Source organism: Eubalaena glacialis, chromosome 1, assembly GCF_028564815.1.
Source record: "Eubalaena glacialis isolate mEubGla1 chromosome 1, mEubGla1.1.hap2.+ XY, whole genome shotgun sequence".
NCBI classification, from domain to species: Eukaryota; Metazoa; Chordata; class Mammalia; order Artiodactyla; family Balaenidae; genus Eubalaena; species Eubalaena glacialis.
Window position 1 is genome coordinate 217,614,248 of NC_083716.1, and position 20,755 is coordinate 217,635,002.

Here is a 20,755-nt window from a genome sequence, read left to right on the forward strand (position 1 = left end):
GATTTCTTGAGTTTTCGTAGTATCTATATCAGATTTGCCTGCCATAGACCAGGGATGAGTGCCTGGTGTAAACTGTAGTCATTATCATCACAGTATTAATATGTCTGTTGGGACTAACTAGTCCTCTATCACTTGAATCTTTCTGGTCATTCTGTGTAAAACTTATGGGTTTTGTAAAACCCATAAAAAAGAAAAATTAAAATTATTTTGGTCTTTCCTACTGAGCCTTATTATCGGTGATTCTGCAAATGGTTATGGAGGAAGTCAGAGAGAAATATTTATCTTCCTGTATTTTGATAAAGCACATTAGATTCAACAATACTTGTTTGACAAACTACTATCCAACTATAATGGCTCAAAGCACTGTGGTGGTTACCAAGAAATATGTGACGCAGGTTCTGCATTCTGTCTTCTTGGAGAAATAAGATTTAGGTATTTAAAAATTAGAAGTAAAACACCAAAAATGATTTTTAAAAAATACCTGCCAAATTATTTCACATTTTAAATTGAATAACTATTTTCACATTTATTATTATTTTTAATTCTCACAATAATTTTTGAAGATATCGTTAATGGGCAAAATAAGATATACAGAGGCTAAATGATATTTACCCAAAGTCATTCAATGGTGGATCTGGGACTGGACCTAAAGCTGGATTGTAATCATCGTGAAGAGAAAAATTGTGTTTTATCTGTATACTAAGCATCCACAGTGTGTACATCAGGGCTGGCACGTTGTAGCCACTGAATAAAAAATTTGCTCATTAAATAAATCTAGAACTTGAGTTTCATACAATGGCATGCTGTTTAGTTGATTATGCAACTCCTGGTTGTACAGGTACTGTTTTGTATTTGTCTTAGTTTCTCCTATTTTAGCATTAGTTGTTCACCAATAGTGGGTGCTCAATAATCTTGAATGATAGGTAAAATATTATGGGTTCAAGCTATACATCCGAATAAAAGAAACAATAGAGTTTACTAGAATGTTCAAGAAGGCTTTATAAAGAAAAACTACTTGAATAGAGTTTTAAGGAGTAGATGGGAGGTAGAAAGAAGGGGGAGGGCACATTCCTCGTGGAAAATGATGTAGGAATAATCATACTATTCCAAGACTTAATGTTTTATCTTCCTGGGGCCAGAAAGAAGAACTAATGTAACTGAAAAATAAGTGAGTGGCATTTGTATTTATTCTGAATGTAAACAATGGAGAAATTATGGCTTAACGGACACAATGAGGAAAGACAGCAAGAGTCTGAAGAGTGTATGTGTGTATGTATGTGTGTGTGTGCATTCTTCATTGTATATTTATGTACCATTAAATACACCACTAGCGTCTAGATTTCTGCATTAATACACACCATGCATAAAAGAACAGTATAGAACTTTTTTCCTGTTCTATTCAGGAGTAATAGTTTCTTTTGAAAAGCAGGAGACTGCTACATGTAAATGTTACTAATTTATTTTACTGAAATTTGTGATTCAACAAAATAACTACTCTGATTACCTTAGTGACTAAAATTTGGTGTCTTGACTTTAATAAAATAGAAACAATCCCTAAAAATTGAATTTAATAAACATTTGCCAGATTTTTCACTTACAGAAAGAAATAGAGTGCTATTATAGATACAGCCATTGGACATTTGCCTTTCGATAAGACATCTTCTGGGAACAATTAGAAAATCGTAAAAAATCCACTTTAAATTTGAATTGTAACAATGGACATTTTTGTTCTAAGGGTATCCATGCAATATATAGACAGTAAGACAAATTTGTTTCAGTTTAAACATGGAAAATCCTAAGTAAGCTAGTATATCATAGTAAAAGAAACTGCCTAATATGGTCTTTCTGAAGAGAAAAGGCATTAAAATTTTTTATTATAAAACATTATAACATTAATGAGATTTTTAGAGAAGAAAAAAAATCATACAGTCTAAGCCCACCCCCCAGATACAATAATTTATTTCTGTTTTAGTTTTTTTTTTTAATCTTTAGACATATGCCTGTTCTTTGCATGGTTACACTAGCTGGATTGTGAACATAGAATTATATGTGTGTGCACTAATGTATCTGTGTGTATATGTTGCTTAAATAAATCACATTAGCATTTAATTAGTTAATTGTCTACATCTTCTGAAGCATACATTTTTATTTAATGCAGTAAATTTAGTATGCATTTGACTTTGCAAAACTATTTCAATCCACTCTACACCAAACTACAAATTGTAATGCCATAAGAATTACATTGCATGCATTTTGTTACTCCAAACTGTTGATTGGAGGGGAAGGGTAGTAAAACATATGTCATGTAGCTATTAGAGGAGATTTTTCTCAGGTACCTCAAAAGAAGATTTTCATTCAGGAGAAAATAATTGCAACAAAGAAAAAGTCTGTGAGAAGAATGTATCTCAACCACTTAAGCTGAAACCAGAATCCAAATATTGACCTCTGAATCATGAGGGGATCTCTTATCCTCTATTTACTTTAAAATTAGCATTTGGTAAAGAAGCTTATCCTGAAATGTTTGCTTAAGGACAAATCTCATTTCCTGATCAAGACCTTATAATGAATTAGTGCCAGAGATAGAACTTGGAAAAGAGAAAAGAAAATGTCTTCTGACTTTCAGATACATTATTATCAATATGTTTAGTCTCATAGTTTATCTCCTCACATTGGACTCTAAACTCCTTTAAGATGAGAACTCTGTCATATTCATTTCAGCGTCCCTCAGAGAGCCAAGCACAATATCATGCATTCAAAAATGTATTGAATTAAATAACTTTCCAAAGGAGTCTACTTATCCATAAATATTCAACTGGCAAATTAGACTTGAAATGATAGTGTTACTGAACGTTGGCTGCATCTTAACAACTGCTGTATTAATTCCATTTGCATAGTCATTGTTCAAGTATTTTAGAGTTCAGAGCTTCCTTTTGGACCATAATCCAAACATATTTAAAAAGTAAAAATGAAGTCCTTTGCTGGTATTTTTGACTTTCATAAGAAGTGTGATATTAACCCTGTTGGTTGATAAAATGGAATAAGTATCTTGGGATATGAGTTTTCTTTCTGTCACTCTCTGCTTATAACATATTACACTTAATATAAAACCGAATTCCTTGGGACTTCCCTGGTGGTGCAGTGGTTAAAAATCTGCCTGCCAATGCAGGGGACATGGGTTCGATCCCTGGTCCGGGAAGATCCCACATGCCACAGAACAACAAAGCCCATGCACCACAACTGCTGAGCCCATGTGCCACAACTACTGAAGCCTGCGTGCCTAGAGACCATGCTCTGCAACAAGAGAAGTCACTGCAATAAGAAGCCCACGCACCGCAACGAAGAGTAGCCCCCACGTGCGGCAATGAAGACCCAACGCAGCCAAAACTAACTAACAAACTAACTAAATAAATAAATAGAAGCAATGGGATAATATAAAAAAAAAAGAAACTCAGAATGGCACACATGAGCCTCTGTGATATGGCTCCTGACTACATGTTCATCTTTATCTCCGAATAACCTACCTCTTTCAGCTTATCATGCTTCAACCGATTTAGTTATTTTTCTGTTCCTAGAATATCTCAATTCTATGACATCTTAGGAATGTTTATTTGATTTCCCATCTGCCTGAAATGGTTATCCTTTGATTAATCCCATGATTGACTCCATAGTCCTGCAGGGCTTGGATTAAATATCCCCTTTTCAAGGAGATGTTTTCTGACCACCTATCTAAAATAGCTTCCCACCAGAATTGTTTGCTGTCACATCACCTTTTTATTTCTTTCACAGGGCTTATCACAATGATAATCATATTAATTGGCTACTTTCTCCAACAAAGTGTAAATTCCATGAGTATAGGGACTTTTTCCTAACTTTTCCCCTAATATACCTACTGTGCAGAACACAGTGCCTGGTAGACGGTAAGAACCTGAATAAATATGCCAATATTTGCTGCAAAAGTGTAATATTTACTATCTTAACATAAGCAACAAATTAATTTGAAGAGTGAAGTGTAATTCTGATGCTCATTTACATTTTTGTTTGTCTAAATCCAATTGCTAGTTAGTATTCTACATTGTGAGTTAGCCAAACTATATTATTATTTCAACAATTGAGACTCTGAGACATACAAAGTTAGGAGATTTTCCCAAAGCTAATGATAGGGTTGAAAAAAAGAGATCTGTGCACTTTGTTTTTATTCAGAGAAGAAGTAACTAAATTTGTTTTAAATTTTTTAAAAATGTAGATAGATATCTTGTGATAACAAATATTTCAAATTCCATATCTGTATAGATTTTAATAATTAGCTTGGGCAAAAGTTCATAAATTTGAAAGTTAGAAAGTTTTTACTTCTAATGAAAGACAACAATAACTTCAAACAATATATTGAAAGCTTATTAAAATAAATCCTAGGAGACCAAAAAAAGGGAAAGAACAGCAGAACAGCAGGATTTTGTTTTATATGAATTTCATTGAGCTTAACAAGCTTAAAGGTTAAACTTTGAAGACTTTTCACTATATATGTGATTCTTATAGTATCTATCCCACTTCAAATGAAATCAGTGAGAATAAGTTTTATATAAAATAAGTAAATTTATGATCTTAATACACAGTGCCATATAATATTGACAATATTTCATAGAAATGCTGAACATTTCTGCTTTTCTTTGAAAATTTTATATCATACTGTACCATTTCTGTCCGTATATTTTTAAAATTATAATTAATATTTACTAATTTGACTTTTTAACATGATACAAGGTATGGAATAGTGTTAGTCTTCTTTTGCTTAAGATAGATGGACTGTATCAGTGTAATATTGTATTTCAGCTACTATTGTACTGATAGATCTTCCTATATATGGTTAAAATATAAGACTACCTAAATGCCTTAAATAACTTGATATTTTCCTAAGAAGCACCATCTTTGGGAAAAGCTTATTTTCTGGTAAATAAAATGAGGAAATATGAAGGAGCAAAGATGAGAATTTTCAACTTTCAGTTATTCTCTTTTAAGCTTATACTCGATTTGGGGTTTTGCTAAAGTGCATACATACAAATCCCATTTTTCAAATAGAAGAATTTATTTCCTTTGAATGTTTCTGTTTCAAACTAAAGGAATTGAAATTTGAAATAGCTGTGTTTCAAACTTGAGAAAACAAGAAGGTCTGTCAACTAGTGAGAAACTACTATATTTTGACCAAAATGTGGACTGTGATTATAACATTACTGTAAGCAGTTCAAACACTGTTCTTCCTGTGCCATGTTTTATGCACCTTTGCATATTTCTTATTTTGAAAATGGTACTTGACTTCTTTTTCCATCTAAGGTAGAGGAACAGTGATTGAATTTATGCTCCTGCCTGAAACAATAACAGGAACAACAACAAAAATAATTCAGACAAATGTATGACACAGCATTTTCAAGGTGCTGGAAATCAGACAATGAAGTACAGTGATCCCAGAGAGACGATAAACAAATAAATTAAGCCCTACATTTTCATCAGCTTACTGCCTTAGAGTTTCTAGGCCACAACTCAAGGAAGGAGAACCCATGTGGAATTTGGTGAACTCTAAAAGGTGGGTGGAAATAAGAGTTTAGGGATATCAAGCCTTCCAGAATTCACAGAATAGAATTCTAGAGAGAAAATAGATATACAGGGAACTCCAGAGATTTGCATAGGGTAAACGTTCATCAGAGTACAGATCAGAACATGCATATAAGGAAACTGCATGAGGATAAAGAAAGAATCATATGAGAAGAATGGAAGGAAGTGTTCCCATTACTTACACAGGGTTAGGAATAATGCCTGTTTCTACCAGCCAGACTGAAAAATCTCAAAATTCATGGGGCGTTAAGTATTTAGAAGGACTTGTTTCAATGGTAGAAAATAATTACAACTAGACTAAATGCTGTTCTGATTCAGATTAATAAATATTAAAATCAAGACCCAAAAGGATTAAATTATTTCCAGGTAACTTAATTGCATCCCAGAATAAAGGTCAAGGATATTTGTAAGAATTATTTTAATGTCTAGCATTTAGGAAGGTAATATTCACAATGTCTGGCATTGCAATCAAAGATAACCAGACATGCAAAGAAGCACAAAAACACACCCATGATTAGGAGGAAAAAAATAAAACCAACACAGAGCTGACACAGATGCTAGAAGTAGCAGAGAAGGACTTAAAAACATTTCTTGTGACTGTATTCTGTATGTTCAAAATTTTAAGTAGATACATAGAAGCTATAAGAAAGAGCCAAATCAAAATTTCAGATATAAAAACTACAATGTCTGAGATGGAAAATAAACTGGATGAGATTAATGGAAATTTATATGTGGCAAAAGAAAAGCATATTGAACTTAAAGACACAGCAATAGAAACTATCCAAAATAATGCACAAACAGAAAGGATACTCTGTTGACCAGAGCATTAAAGAGATCTGGGACAATTTTCAAATGGTATAGTATACATGTATTTGGAGTCCCTAAAAGAAATGGATGAGGAACAGAAAAAATATTTAAAGAAGTAATTTCCAAATTTTTTCAAAGTCTGATGAAAATTAAAAGCCCGTAAATCCAAAATGCTCAATGTACCCCAAACCCAAGAATTATGAAGAAAACGTAACCAGTGCATATTATAATCAAATTGTTCACAAAAAAGAGAAAATCTTAAAAGCAATGAAAAAATAAAACACATTATAAACAGTATATAAAAAGGAACAATACCTAGGAATAAACCTACCTAAGGAGACAAAAGACCTGTATGCAGAAAACTATAAGACACTGATGAAAGAAATTAAAGATGATACAAACAGATGGAGAGATATACCATGTTCTTGGATTGGAAGAATCAGCATTGTGAAAATGACTATACTACCCAAAACAGTCTACAGGTTCAATGCAATCCCTATCAAACTACCAATGGCATTTTTCACAGAACTAGAACAAAAAATTTCACAATTTGTATGGAAATACAAAAGACCCCGAATAGCCAAAGCAATCTTGATAAAGAAAAACGGAGCTGGAGGAATCAGGCTCCCAGACTTCAGACTATACTACAAAGCTACAGTAATCAAGACAGTATGGTACTGGCACAAAAACAGAAATATAGATCAACGGAACAGGATAGAAAGCCCAGAGATAAACCCACACACATATGGTCACCTTATCTTCGAGAAAGGAGGCAAGAACATACAACAGAGAAAAGACAGCCTCTTCAATAAGTGGTGCTGGGAAAACTGGACAGCTACATGTAAAAGAATGAAATTAGAACACTCCCTAACACCATACACAAAAATAAACTCAAAATGGATTAAAGGCCTAAATGTAAGGCCAGACACTATCAAACTCTTAGAGGAAAACATAGGCAGAACACTCTATGACATACATCACAGCAAGATCCTTTTTGACCCACCTCCTAGAGAAATGGAAATAAAAATGAAAATAAACAAATGGGACCTAATGAAACTTCAAAACTTTAGCACAACCAAGAAAACCATAAACAAGATGAAAGACAACCCTCAGAATGGGAGAAAATATTTGCAAACGAAGCAACTGACAAAGGATTAATCTCCAAAATATACAGGCAGCTCATGCAGCTCAATAGCAAAAAAAACAAACAACCCAATCAAAAAAATGGGTAGAAGACCTAAATAGACATTTCTCCAAAGAAGACATACAGATTGCAAGCTAACACATGAAAGGATGCTCAACATCACTAATCATTAGAGAAATGCAAATCAAAACTACAATGAGGTATAACCTCACACTGGTCAGAATGGTCATCATCAAAAAATCTACAAACAATAAATGCTGGAGAGGGTGTGGAGAAAAGGGAACCCTCTTGCACTGCTGGTGGGAATGTAAATTGATACAGCCACTATGGAGAACAGTATGGAGGTTCCTTAAAAAACTAAAAATAGAACTACCATATGACCCAGCAATCCCACTACTGGGCATATACCCTGAGAAAACCATAATTCAAAAAGAGTTTTGTACCACAATGTTCATTGCAGCTCTATTTACAATAGCCAGGACATGGAAGCAACCTAAGTGTCCATCGACAGATGAATGGATAAAGAAGATATGGCACATACATACAATGGAATATTACTCAGCCATAAAAAGAAACGAAATTGAGTTATTTGTAGTGAGGTATATGGACCTCACTGTCATACAGAGTGAAGTAAGTCAGAAAGAGAAAAACAAATACTGTATGCTAACACATGTATATGGAATCTAAAAAAAAAAAAAAAAAAAATGGTTCTGAAGAACCTAGGGGCAGGACAGGAATAAAGATGCAGATGTAGAGAATGGACTTGAGGACACAGGGAAGAGGAAGGGTAAGCTGGGACGAACTGAGAGAGTGGCATGGATATATATACACTACCAATTGTAAAATGGATAGCTAGTGGGAAGCAACCACATAGCACAGGGAGATCAACTCAGTGCTTTGTGTCCACCTAGAGAGGTGGGATAGGGAGGGTGGGAGGGAGACACAAGAGAGAGGAGATATGGGGATATATGTTTATGTATAACTGATTCACTTTGTTATACAGTGGAAACTAACACACCATTGTAAAGCAATTATACTCCAATAAAGATGTTAAAAAGAAAAGAAAAGAAACTATAATTAAATTCAAAGTAAAAAAAAAAAAGAAAAAGAAAAAAGGAACAGGGCTTCCCTGGTGGCACAGTGGTTAAGAATCTGCCTGCCAATGCAGGGGACATGTGTTCAAGCCCTGGTCCGGGAAGATCCCACATGCCGTGGAGCAGCTAAGCCCATGCAGCACAACTACCGAGCCTGCTAGCCACAACTACTGAGCCCACGTGCTGCCACTACTGAAGCCCACATACCTAGAGCCCATGCTCCACAACAAGAGAAGCCACCGCGATGAGAAGCCTGCACACCACAACGAAGAGTAGCTCCCACTCGCCGCAACTAGAGAAAGCCCACGTGCAGCAACAAAGACCCAACACAGCCAAAAAATAATTAATTAATTAATTAATAATTTACAAATTTTTTAAAAAAAAACAGAATTAAGGATTATAGCAAACTTATTGTCAGAAACAGGGTGAGAAGACAATGGAGCAACATATTTAAAGTAGTAAAAGAGGGACTTCCCTGGTGGTCCAGTGGTTAAGACTCCACGCTCCCAATGCAGGGGGCCTGGGTTTGATCCCTGGTCAGGGAGCTAGATCCTGTGTGCCGCAACTAAGAGCCCACATGCCACAAGTAAAAGATCCCACCTGCCACAACTAAGACCTGGTGCAGCTAAATAAATAAATAAATCTTAAAAAATAATAAGTAGTAAAAGAAACCTGTCATCTTAGAATTCCATGCCTACTGAAAAAAAATTCTCAAAAATGAAAGCAAAATAATGACTTTTCAGATATACAATCAAAAGAAAACAACAGGAGATGGACTATAAATACACACCGGTATTTGAAATGAATAACACCAGATAATGGTGACTATACAAATAAATGTGTATGATTTTTTTCTTAGTATTTAAATCCTTTTAGGAGATAACAAAGTAAAACAATGTATTGTGGTATTTACAACATGCATATGTATAAAATTTGTGACAACAATAACAAAGGCCAAGAGAAGAGCAATATAAGTCTTAATATTGTAAGGTTCTTGTACTATATGTTAAGTAAGTGTTAAAACCTAAAGCATCCATAAAAATAACAAAACAGAGTTTATAATAATTCCAAAAAAAGAAATAAAATGGAAACATGAAAATATTTTATTAGTTTAAAAGCAGGAAGAAAAAGATGAAAAGGAGATTGAAGAACAGATAGTAAGATAGAAAATAAATGGCAAGACTGTAGATTTAAACATGACCATATCAATAATGACATTAAGTATAAATGGGCTAAATACAACAATTAAAAATTGATTATAAGTTGATTTTTTTAGAAAGCAAGACCAAACTAATTCTATTTATAAGAAACACACTTTAAAGATACAAATAGTTAAATAGATGGAAAATTATACATTATGTTAACACTAATCATAAGAAAAAGTAGACTTCAGAGCAAAGTATAACATCAGGTCATTTCATAATAATAATATTAATAAGTAAACTTTAACAATAAAACAATTTATTAAAAAGACTTTACAATCCTAAATGTTTATGTACCTAATGACATAGCTTCAAAATACATTAAGCAAAAACTGATAGCTCTAAAGCCACAGTTATATTTGGAAATGTAAGTATGCCTTTCTAAATAACTGGTAGAACCAGAACTAGTAGACAGAAATATAATAAGGACATAAAAGATTTGAACTCTATCAACCAACTTGACCTAATTGACGTTTATAGAACACTCCACCTCAAAACAGCACAATACATATACATTTCATGTGCACATGAAACATTTACTGAAATATATCACATTCTGGACAATAAAAATAAGTCTCAGTGAATTTAAAGTGATTGAAGTCACACAAGTATTTTGCTGACAGAAATTTAATTAACTAGAATTAAGTCAGTCCCCAAATACTTGGAAATCAAATAACACATGGATCAAAGAATAAATCAAAAGGTAAATAATAACGTATTTTGAACTAAATGGCAGTGAAAATACAATCATATAAAAAGCTATGGGATACAACTAAAGCAGTACTTTAAGAGGAATTTATAGCACTAGATGATGATATTACAGAGACAAAAAGGTTCAAATTAATCACCCCAATTTTCACTTGAAGAACCTAGAAGACGTCTTTTAAACTCTAAATTATAAATATCAGAGCAGAAATTGTTACAAAATAGGGATGATTCCAGTAATGCAAGGTTGGTTTAGCATTTGAAATCAAGCAATGCATTTCGCCATATAAACAAACTAAAAAAGAAAACCATATAAAACATTGCAAAAAATAAATAAGGAAGAGCTAAATGGAGAGCTATACCTTATTTATCAGTCAGAAGACTCAAAATTGTTAAGGTGTCAGTTTTCACCAAACTTATCTGTATATTAAATTCAATGCTAACCCAAATCCTAGCATGTTTTAATTGAAGGAATTTACAAGCTGATTCTAAAACTCATATGGAAATACGAAGAACGTAGAATCACTAAAACAACTTTGAAAAAGAAGAGCAAAGATGGAGGAATAACATTACCTGCTTTCAAGATTTATTATGATGCTACAGTGTATAATTGGCATAAAGGCAGACAATTAGATCAGTGGAACAGAGTAGAGATTCCAGAAATAGATCCACACACATGTATGGACAACTGATTTTTGACAAAGTTGAGGATGTAAAGGAAATGGAACTGTTACACACTTCTGGCAGGAATGTGAATGGTATGACTGCTGTGGAAAATAGTTTGACAGGTTTCTAAAAAGTTAAAAACCATACAATTCAGCCATTCCAATATTAGGTATTTATTTAAGTAACAAAACTGTATGTCCATACAAAAAAATGGTACCCAGTATTCATAGCATCTTTATTTCAATAGTCAAAACTGGAAATAACCCAAATGTCCATCAACAGGTGGATGGATAACCAAATGTGATGTGTTCATACAGTAAAATGTAATGAATTGACTGACACACACAACATGCATATATCTTGAAATAATTATACTGAGTGAAAGAACTTAGTAAAAAAAAAAAAAAAGAGTACATACTTTATGATCCCATTTATATAAAACTCAAGAAAATGTAAAGTAATCTATATAACTGAAAGCAGATCAGTAGTTTCCCGGAAGGAAGAGTGCAGTGGTCGGGGGTGGGGGAATAGGTGGGTTGGAGAGACAGATTACAAAGGAGCAAAAGGAAACTTTTCGGGGTGATGAATATGTTTATTACCTTGATTGTGATAATAGCCCCAGAAGTGTATACCTATTAAAAAAAGAAGCATGTAAATATATTAAAACATCAAATTGTACACTTTATATATGTATATTTCATTGTTATCTGAATAAAACGTGAAGAATCTGTAAGCCATCCAGAAATATCATAAATGAAGTATAAATTATAAATGATTCAGATTGAATCAAATCTAGTGAAATTGATGAAAAAAGTTTGTAAACAAACAAAAAAAAGAAAATGCTTTCATGTGGTCACAATAAATCTAGTGAGGAAAAATTCTAAATAGTACTGATGAAGACCAGTAGGTTTTGTTTCTGATGCTTTAATCCATTAATTCAATATTCTATGAGTTTAATATTAATCTATTTTATGAAACATTCATGTTTACACAATTGATAGGTTGTTCATTTCTTCTAAATGCAGAGGAAGCTTTATCTTGAAATTGTGTAATTTCCAAGTAATCCTAGCTAACTATCTAACAGGAGATGGTTTCCCAGGTATATTCTTCTTGATTTTGAATAAAGAATTAAAGAAACAGTTGTTTAATTCACAAATGTATTTTTTTCTACAGACTTAGAACCAAAACTTTAGAGCTGAAAAGGATCACAGAAATCATGTAGCCTATCACCTCATTGTATGAAGGCCAAATTTGAGGCCAATTTAAATGACTAGTTTAGGATCTGAAGAATAGGTAGTGGCAGGGCTAGAACAAAAATTCAAGTCTCAATATACACTCCAAAACTCTTTGTGAGACATTATGTAGGCTACTTCAACTTAATATGCTGTGTATGGTAGCATAATGGATTTTTTAAATAAGTTGAACAAGCCTTTACCTTGGACTGACAAATTAGTTGAAAGAAGATGAAAAGGATCACAGCAGATTGAAGTGAAAAATTGATAGGAGACACCATCTAAATCTGATACTGACTCAGCATGAGATGCGTAGATGACAGCAAGCAATACTTTAATATACTTGTATATAGATGAAAAAAGATGCAGCCTAGTAAAAGCATTAAAGTACATGATGGGTAATTATTAATAATTATTAATAATTCTAGTGCTCACCAGTCTTCTGTCAGTAAATTGATTTTACTCTGGTTTCTTGACTGGATAATTTGTTTGTCTTGCCTGCATCAGTTCTTTTGTTGAATTATTATTATAACTATATTTGTGAACCAGTTTTTTTTTTTTTTTGCAAGTGTAAGGACTTTGGTTTCTTGTTAATTTACGGCTTAGTAATAATAGCAACAACAACAACAAAAAGTAGCAAATGCTTATAGAGTGTTAAATATATGCCTGCTACAAATTAGCGCTACATAATACTTGATATATTTTTACTCCTTTGGAAACTTTAGATATTTCTAAATATTGATACATTACATATCTTAACTCCTTTAATTGCTACAAAAACGTGTAAGTTTGGGTCTTTTATTATCTCCATTTTACAGATGAGGAGAATATACAAAGTTGTGAAACAAAATAAACTCTGGAGATAACACCCTGAACCACTTTTAAAACGTGTAAAATTAGCATTAAAAAAAAAAAAAAAAAAGCTTGACACTTTAGCCAAAATTGAGAGGAAAGGTTGCATTCCAAACTGATACTTTCTGCTGGTATTGGCAGAACTTTGCTGCTCTGACAGTTTCTGCTTAATGAGCGAATTGCTTTAAGTACACGTATACCACTGTGGCACTGAGGGTACAGATATGTAGCCAATTTCTCCCTCATTTGTGACAATTCCAGTGCTGCCTCTTTGTACAATAGCACTCTGAATTTAACCTGAAAAAAATATAACACTTAAGAAATTAACATTTTAAACTTAAAAAAATTACTAATGCATAAATGGGGGCAATCAGATCAGTAGTTGTGCTTAAATAAAGCACAGTGGTAGCATCTATTGTAATGTTGTTCTGAAAACAGTGATTAATAATCAAAATGTATCCTATTGATTTGAGAGCTCTTCAGTAAGGAGACTTTCAGAAAACATTTAGCAATAAACACCATACATACCTACATAGGGATTTTAATGAATAGTCCATAACCTCATACAGCACCCTCCTTTTTTCAGCGGGTTATACCTGGCAGTGAATATCCTTTGAAAGAGTCTGCTCCATGGGAAAAAACACAAAATAACAATTTCCTTCCAAGTCACTCATAAGGCTTCATGATTTTATGTCGTGTTGCTTTTTCTTCTTCCCTTTGTCATGATAAATTTTGTCCATCTTCTGAAACCCAGTTTAATTATTTTCTCGCCAAAGTTTTCCTTTAGTTTGATTTCTTTATCCTTTGACTTTTCCACAGCACTGAGATCCACATCTAGCACTAAGTTATATGGTATTTGTGCTGTTAATTATTGATTCCGACAGCTAGACTGTGTGTGTATTAAATAGTACACATCTTGCAGGTAGTGGCTCTGCCTCTTGTTTCTCTAACTCCACAGCACTTAACCACAGAGCCTCAAGTAGGAGACTCTCAGGACACCCTAGTCCCTTTGTCCACCTAAAGAAAAAATGCATATTGAGTTCCGGTCCACGATAGCCACACAGGAGGCTCCTGACCACACTTCCTCCCACAGAAACCCCAAATCAACAGCTACATACAGAGCAATTCCCTCTGAAAGAAATTTAGAAACTAGCTGAGCAACTCCTACACATCAGGCAAATGAGAAACTACCCACATCGAAAAAGATGGGAAAGACTGAAACATGTTCTCACCATAAACCTCACCCCTAGCACAGCAATACACAATCAGGAGGGAACTCACAACTCCCAGCTTCTCCCTGTAAAGCAAAACGTTTGGACCCCACATCTAGCACCCCAACTTTTAAGACTTCCACCTGAGGGAAGGACACCCAAGACATCCACTTCAGAGAGCCAACAGGGTTTGGGTCCATAAAACCTGCAAGACTATAGCGTTGGCTCATGAGGACTTGCTGTGAGTATTCCCACCAGGGCTCAGCACAGAGGGAGAAGGCCAAAAAACGACACCCATTCCCTAGTCTCTTCCAGAAAGAGGCCTATTTGCCTATTTTAAAAGCTGCTGGCTGAGAATACCATCTCTACATTCTCCCTCTGGCCTGCTCCATTCCAGTGTCTCCCCAGAAGGAGCTTGTAAACATGGCTAGCTAGACTTACCAAGAAGAAAAGAGAATAGGACTCAACTAAATAAAATTTAAAATGAAAGAGGACACATTAAAACTGATACCAGACAATGCAAAGGATTATAAGAGACTACTATGAATAATTATACACCAACAAATTGAACAACCTAGAAGAAATGGATAAATTCCTGGAAACATCCAACCCAGCAAGACTGAGTCATAAAGAAATAGAAAATCTAAACATAATAAAGGCCATATACGATAAGCCCAGAGCTAACATGATACTTAAAGATGAAAAGCTGAAAGCTTTTCCTTTAAGATCAGGAACAAGACAAAGATGCCTACTCTCACCACTTTATTCAACCTAGTACTGTAAGTCCTAGCCAGAGCAATTAGCAAGATAAAGAAATAAAAGTCATCCAAAATGGAAAGGAAGAAGTAATACTATCTCTATTTTCAGATGGCATGATATTATATATAGAAAACCCTAAGGTCTCCACACACACACACACAAAAAACTGTTCAAACTAATAAATTCAGTAAAGTTGCAGGATACAAAATCAATATATAAAAATCAGGTGGTTTCTATACACTAACAATGAACCATTAGACAGAGAAATTAAGAAAACAATCCCATTTACAACTGCATCAAAAATCATTAAATAAAAAAAAAATTAAAAAAAATAAAAAAAATCATTAAATATCTAGGAATAAATTTAACCAAGGGGGTGAAAAATCTGTACTCTGAAACCGATAAGACATTGGTGAAATTGAAAAGACACAAGTAGGTGGAAAGGTATTTCATTCTCATAAATTGTAAGAATTAGTTTTATTAAAATGTCCATACTACCCAAAGCAATCTGCAAGTTCAATGCAATCCCTATCAATAAGTGGTGTTAGGAAAACTGCACAGCCACATGCAAAATAGTGAAACTGGACCCCTATTTTACACCATACACAAATATTAAGTCAAAATGGATTAAAGACTTGAAATCATAAAAATCCTGGAAGAAAACATAGGGGTAAGTTCCTTGGCAATGATGTTTTGGATTTGACACCAAAAGCAAAGGCAACAAAAGCAAAAATAAACAAGTGGGATAACATTAAACTAAAAGCTTCTGCCTAGCAAAGAAAACCATCAACAAAATGAGAAGGCAACCTACAGAATGAAAAAAAATTTGCAAATCATATATCTGATAAGGGGTTAACATCCAAAATATATAAAAAACTTACACAACTCAGTAGCAAAAAGCAAACAGTCTGATTTTAAAAATGGACAGAGGAACTGAAGAGATTTTTTCCAACAAAGATATACAAATCTCCAACAGGTACATGAAAAGGTACTCAACATCACTAATTATTAAGGAAATGCAAATCAAAACCACAATGATACATCACCTCATGCCTGATGATAGTTAGGATGGCTATCAGCAAAAAGACAAGATGTAAGTGTTGTTGAGAATATAGAGAAATGGGAACCCTGGTGCACTGTTAGTGGGAATGTAAATTCATGCAGCCACTATAGAAAACACTATGGAGGTTCTTCAAAAAATTTAAAATGGAGCCCTCATGTGATCCAGCCATTCCACTTCTGGGTATATATCCAAAAGAAATGAAAACAGGATCTTGAAGAGATATCTATACTCCCATGTTTATTGAAGCATTATTTATAACAACCAAGATATGGAAACAACCTAAGTGTCCATCGATGGATGAATGAATAAAAAAGATATGGTGGGCTTCCCTGGTGGCGCAGTGGTTGAGAATCTGCCTGCCAATGCAGGGGACACGGGTTCGAGCCCTGGTCTGGGAAGATCCCACATGCCATGGAGTAACTAGGCCCGTGAGCCACAATTGCTGAGCCTGCGCGTCTGGAGCCTGTGCTCCGCAACAAGAGAGGCCATGACAGTGAGAGGCCCACGCACCGCGATGAAGAGTGGCCCCCACTCACCGCAACTAGAGAAAGCCCTCGCACAGAAACGAAGACCCAACACAGCCAAAAATTAATAAATAAATTAATAAATAAAAAGAATTAATTTGATAGAGTAAATGATAGAGGTTTAAATGCTCTTATAAAAAAAAAAAAGATATGGTATATGTATATACAATGGAATATCTTTCAGCCCGGAGAAAAGGAAATCCTGCCATTTGCAACAACATAAATGACCCTTAATAGCATTATGCTAAGTGAAATAAGCCAAACTCATAGGAACAGAGAGTAGAAAAGTAGTTGCCAGGGCTAGTGGGTATGGTAAATAAGAAGAGCTTGGTAAAAGGGTACAAACTTTCAGCTATGAAATGAATAGGGTTTAGGCATCTAATGTAAAACATGGTGAATACAGTTGATAACAATGTTTTATATAATGGAAACTTACTAAGAGAGTAGAACTTAAATGTCCCACAAAAAAAAAAAAAAAATAGATCGATTGATAGATTGGTAGATATGTGAGGTGAAGGATGTGTTAATTAACTAGATGGGAGAATCCTTTCACATTGTATATGTAATCAAATCACTACGATATACACTTTAAATATCTTAAAATTTTGTCAGTATGTCTCAATGAAGCTGAACATTTTTTTAAAACACATATTCGTTTGAAGATGGGCATAGTGCTAATTCATAAAGGAAGCAGCAGCTGAAGAGTTTTCATCTCTGAAGGGTTTTTTTTTTTTTTTAAAGGTTTCACTTTATTTATTTATTTATTTATTTATTTATGGCTGTGTTGGGTCTTTGTTTCTGTGCGAGGGCTTTCTCTAGTTGTGGCAAGTGGGGGCCACTCTTCATCGCGGTGCTTGGGCCTCTCAGTGTCGCGGCCTCTCTTGTTGCGGAGCGCAGGCTCCAGACGCGCAGGCTCAGTAGTTGTGGCTCACGGGCTTAGTTGCTCCACGGCATGTGGGATCTTCCCAGACCAGGGCTCGAACCCGTGTCTCCTGCATTAGCAGGCAGATTCTCAACCACTGCGCCACCAGGGAAGCCCCTGAAGGGTTTTAAATAGCATTCTGTTGAGATCTATAGAAGCAGAAAGTTAAAAATCCAGCCAAATATTAGGTTGAATATGATTGAGGCCTTCATTGGATAAGAAAGTCTGTTGGCTCTTCTAATATAGTCCAACTTCATTACCAAATTATCCTTTATCAAAGAATCTCCAATGATCTCAAAATATTTATATCAGTGCTTATGTGTTTCTCCAAAATCCATGTAAAACCTCAAATAATATTGTAAAAGGACTAAGTCGAGTTTTTTTTCGTTTTAAATCATGGTAACTTGTTCTAAAGTTCCTCAACTGAATGCTTTAGAATCATTAGAAATGATTGATAGATCCATGAAAGTATTAATGCTCTCCATAATGGGCTAATGGTGGATCACCTTCTTGAATCCCATCTCCCTTGTCTCTTAAGCTGGATTATAACTGCCTTGAAAGATTGTTTCCTAATTATTTAAGAGTTACTGAATTAGCTGAATTAGGGCTAGAAACATGAACTTAGTGATTAATAAAGTCCTTTGAAAAGGATGTCTTTAATCACATATTCATTTTTGAGATAAGATTCCCTGAATCTCATGATTACACCCACAAAAATACAAATCTTAGTTGTCTTACTTGTCTTTCCTTCTTACATGTTGAACAATGTCAGTGCCTTGCATGGTCTGCTGTTGCCTTCTAAACCACTTCCTATTGATTGTATTCTTCAAAATGTTGACTTTGAATGACTGCTGAGTTCTATCCATATATGCACTGAAAGTCTCTGAAAGTAAAAATTACTCTTCACATGTTTTGTTTCTTTTATCTTTTCTCTATTATAAGAACTTCTCAGTGATTTCTTTCTATATCCCATTATAGGAATAGCTTCATGAAATAAAATATATGCTGACAATTCACAGGTTCATTATTCTATTTAATATACTCACATTTTAAAGAGTGATGTTCCGCAGTTAAATGAATCCAAAGAGATTAACTCTCCTTAAAAGGAATCAGTCCTCTCAGAGTGGTATTTTTTGCCAGCACGGCTTGATCAGACCATAATTGGGTGTGGGCTTTCTGAGATTGAAACACTTTTCATCTGTTCACCTACTTGAGGTAGAAGTGGGGGTTTTTTGAGTTTTAATATCTTAAAATATTGATTTTCTATCTAATCATTATAATCAAATACATTCACATTAGTGCATTTCAGTGAAAGTATCAACACCAAGAGAAAATTATATTTTTGAAGTGGAGTTGATTCACATACTTGAAAAATTAGTGTGTGTGGAAATGTACAAGTCCAATTTTCATGAATCTTAGCTTAAAGTGTTTCAACTGAAATGCCAACTAAACTTCTGGAAAAACCTAGCTCTAGGATGAGCAGTGAGCACCTTCCGCTTCAGTTCATGATTTGCCCCTGCTCACTTGCTACCTATCAACCTTGACCATGGGTGATACCCAGCCTAACTCAACAGCAAATCATGGACTTAGTCAAAGGGACTCTGCTGATGTTTGGCTGTGTATATTCCATTCTTATTTGGCTATAAACAGCCTCCTTTATACCTGGACATGACTCTCCCTTCCCCCAAAGAAAGGAAGTTTATCAAAGAAGACATAATAATGCTAATGTCTGATCTTACTGCCTTTCCCAAGATGCCTGTCTGATGCCAAACTACAAATTAGCTAGATTGGACTCTTGAATATATAACCACCATTAATGATGGTTCTATTTCCTCACAGAATGGGGAGTGCTTGGTTTATCACAGAATAATAGTTGTGCCCATATCCCTGTGTGGGAACTGATATAGTCATTGTCACAGTTCTATCTGCACAGGGTTTAGGGAAATCAGGCCCATCAACTATGGTGGGGTTGATTGGTAGAAGACATAGCACCCAGACCTACCATTAGGAGTTAGTTCATGTTCAGGTCTACCATTTCACTCCCTTTTTGAAATCAGAATCTCTACTTTCACCATCACTTTCTGAAAGGTCATGCAGTTGGCACCCAAGGAGAGAAAGTGGGCAGGGCATTTATGGCCAATGAATCTGGGTGGTAAGTACTTGATCAGTGTATGTTCCATTACATAGCAAATTTTCTGCTCACACCCATACTGTGAGGCATATTTTTAAAAATTTTAAACTTATTCCATACTCTAATAAACACCTTTTTCTAACTAGCATTTAAGTATATATATATATATTTGCATCTTACCTGCAATAAATAATCCTTAAAGGATTCTAAATACTCTCCCTCCTCAAGCTCCCCTTAATTGGAAAGGAAGGTATGTATATGAGCTTAGACCAGGGTGACCAATCTGCTATACATTGTCAAACCGTTTTCTTGGCCATTTTTAGTTGATTTTCTTTTCTGAAAGTTTAGTTGATTTTCCTTTCTAAGAGTTTTCCTTCTAAAAGTTTCCCTTTGATTAGGTAGGTTCAAAATGTAATGTTCTCCAAGAAATAAGGGTATACTCACTATTTTGTGGCTGAAATGCACAACTAAACTTCTCAATCTATATAGTATACTTACAGTATAAAACCTACCCTCATACACGCCCACTCTTTTTTTTAATTAGAAAGAATAAAACATATTATTACATAGAAGAGATTAACACTGACTGTGTATTTTTAAAAATGAGGAATTTTAAACTTTCAAGGATAAAAGTATTTCCATACTAAGTTGAATTATTCAAAGAAAAAAATAAAATATTTTGCATGGGTTTTACTGTGTGAATCATTTTCTTTATGATGAAAATGATCATGTTTAATGATGTGAATCATATCTTTTAACAGTTATGATAAAACTGCTAAATCCAAACTAAAAATTATGTGTCAGGGGCTTCCAAATTAAAAGCAAAAGAAATACCCTCC

General features: G+C 34.3%; 1 protein-coding gene across 1 annotated transcript in view; it reads left to right on the top strand.

Moving 5' to 3' along the window:
• SPAG16 (sperm associated antigen 16) overlaps positions 1 to 20,755 on the top strand; it is a 922,479-nt gene that overhangs the window by 800,523 nt on the left and 101,201 nt on the right. The window lies entirely within an intron of this gene.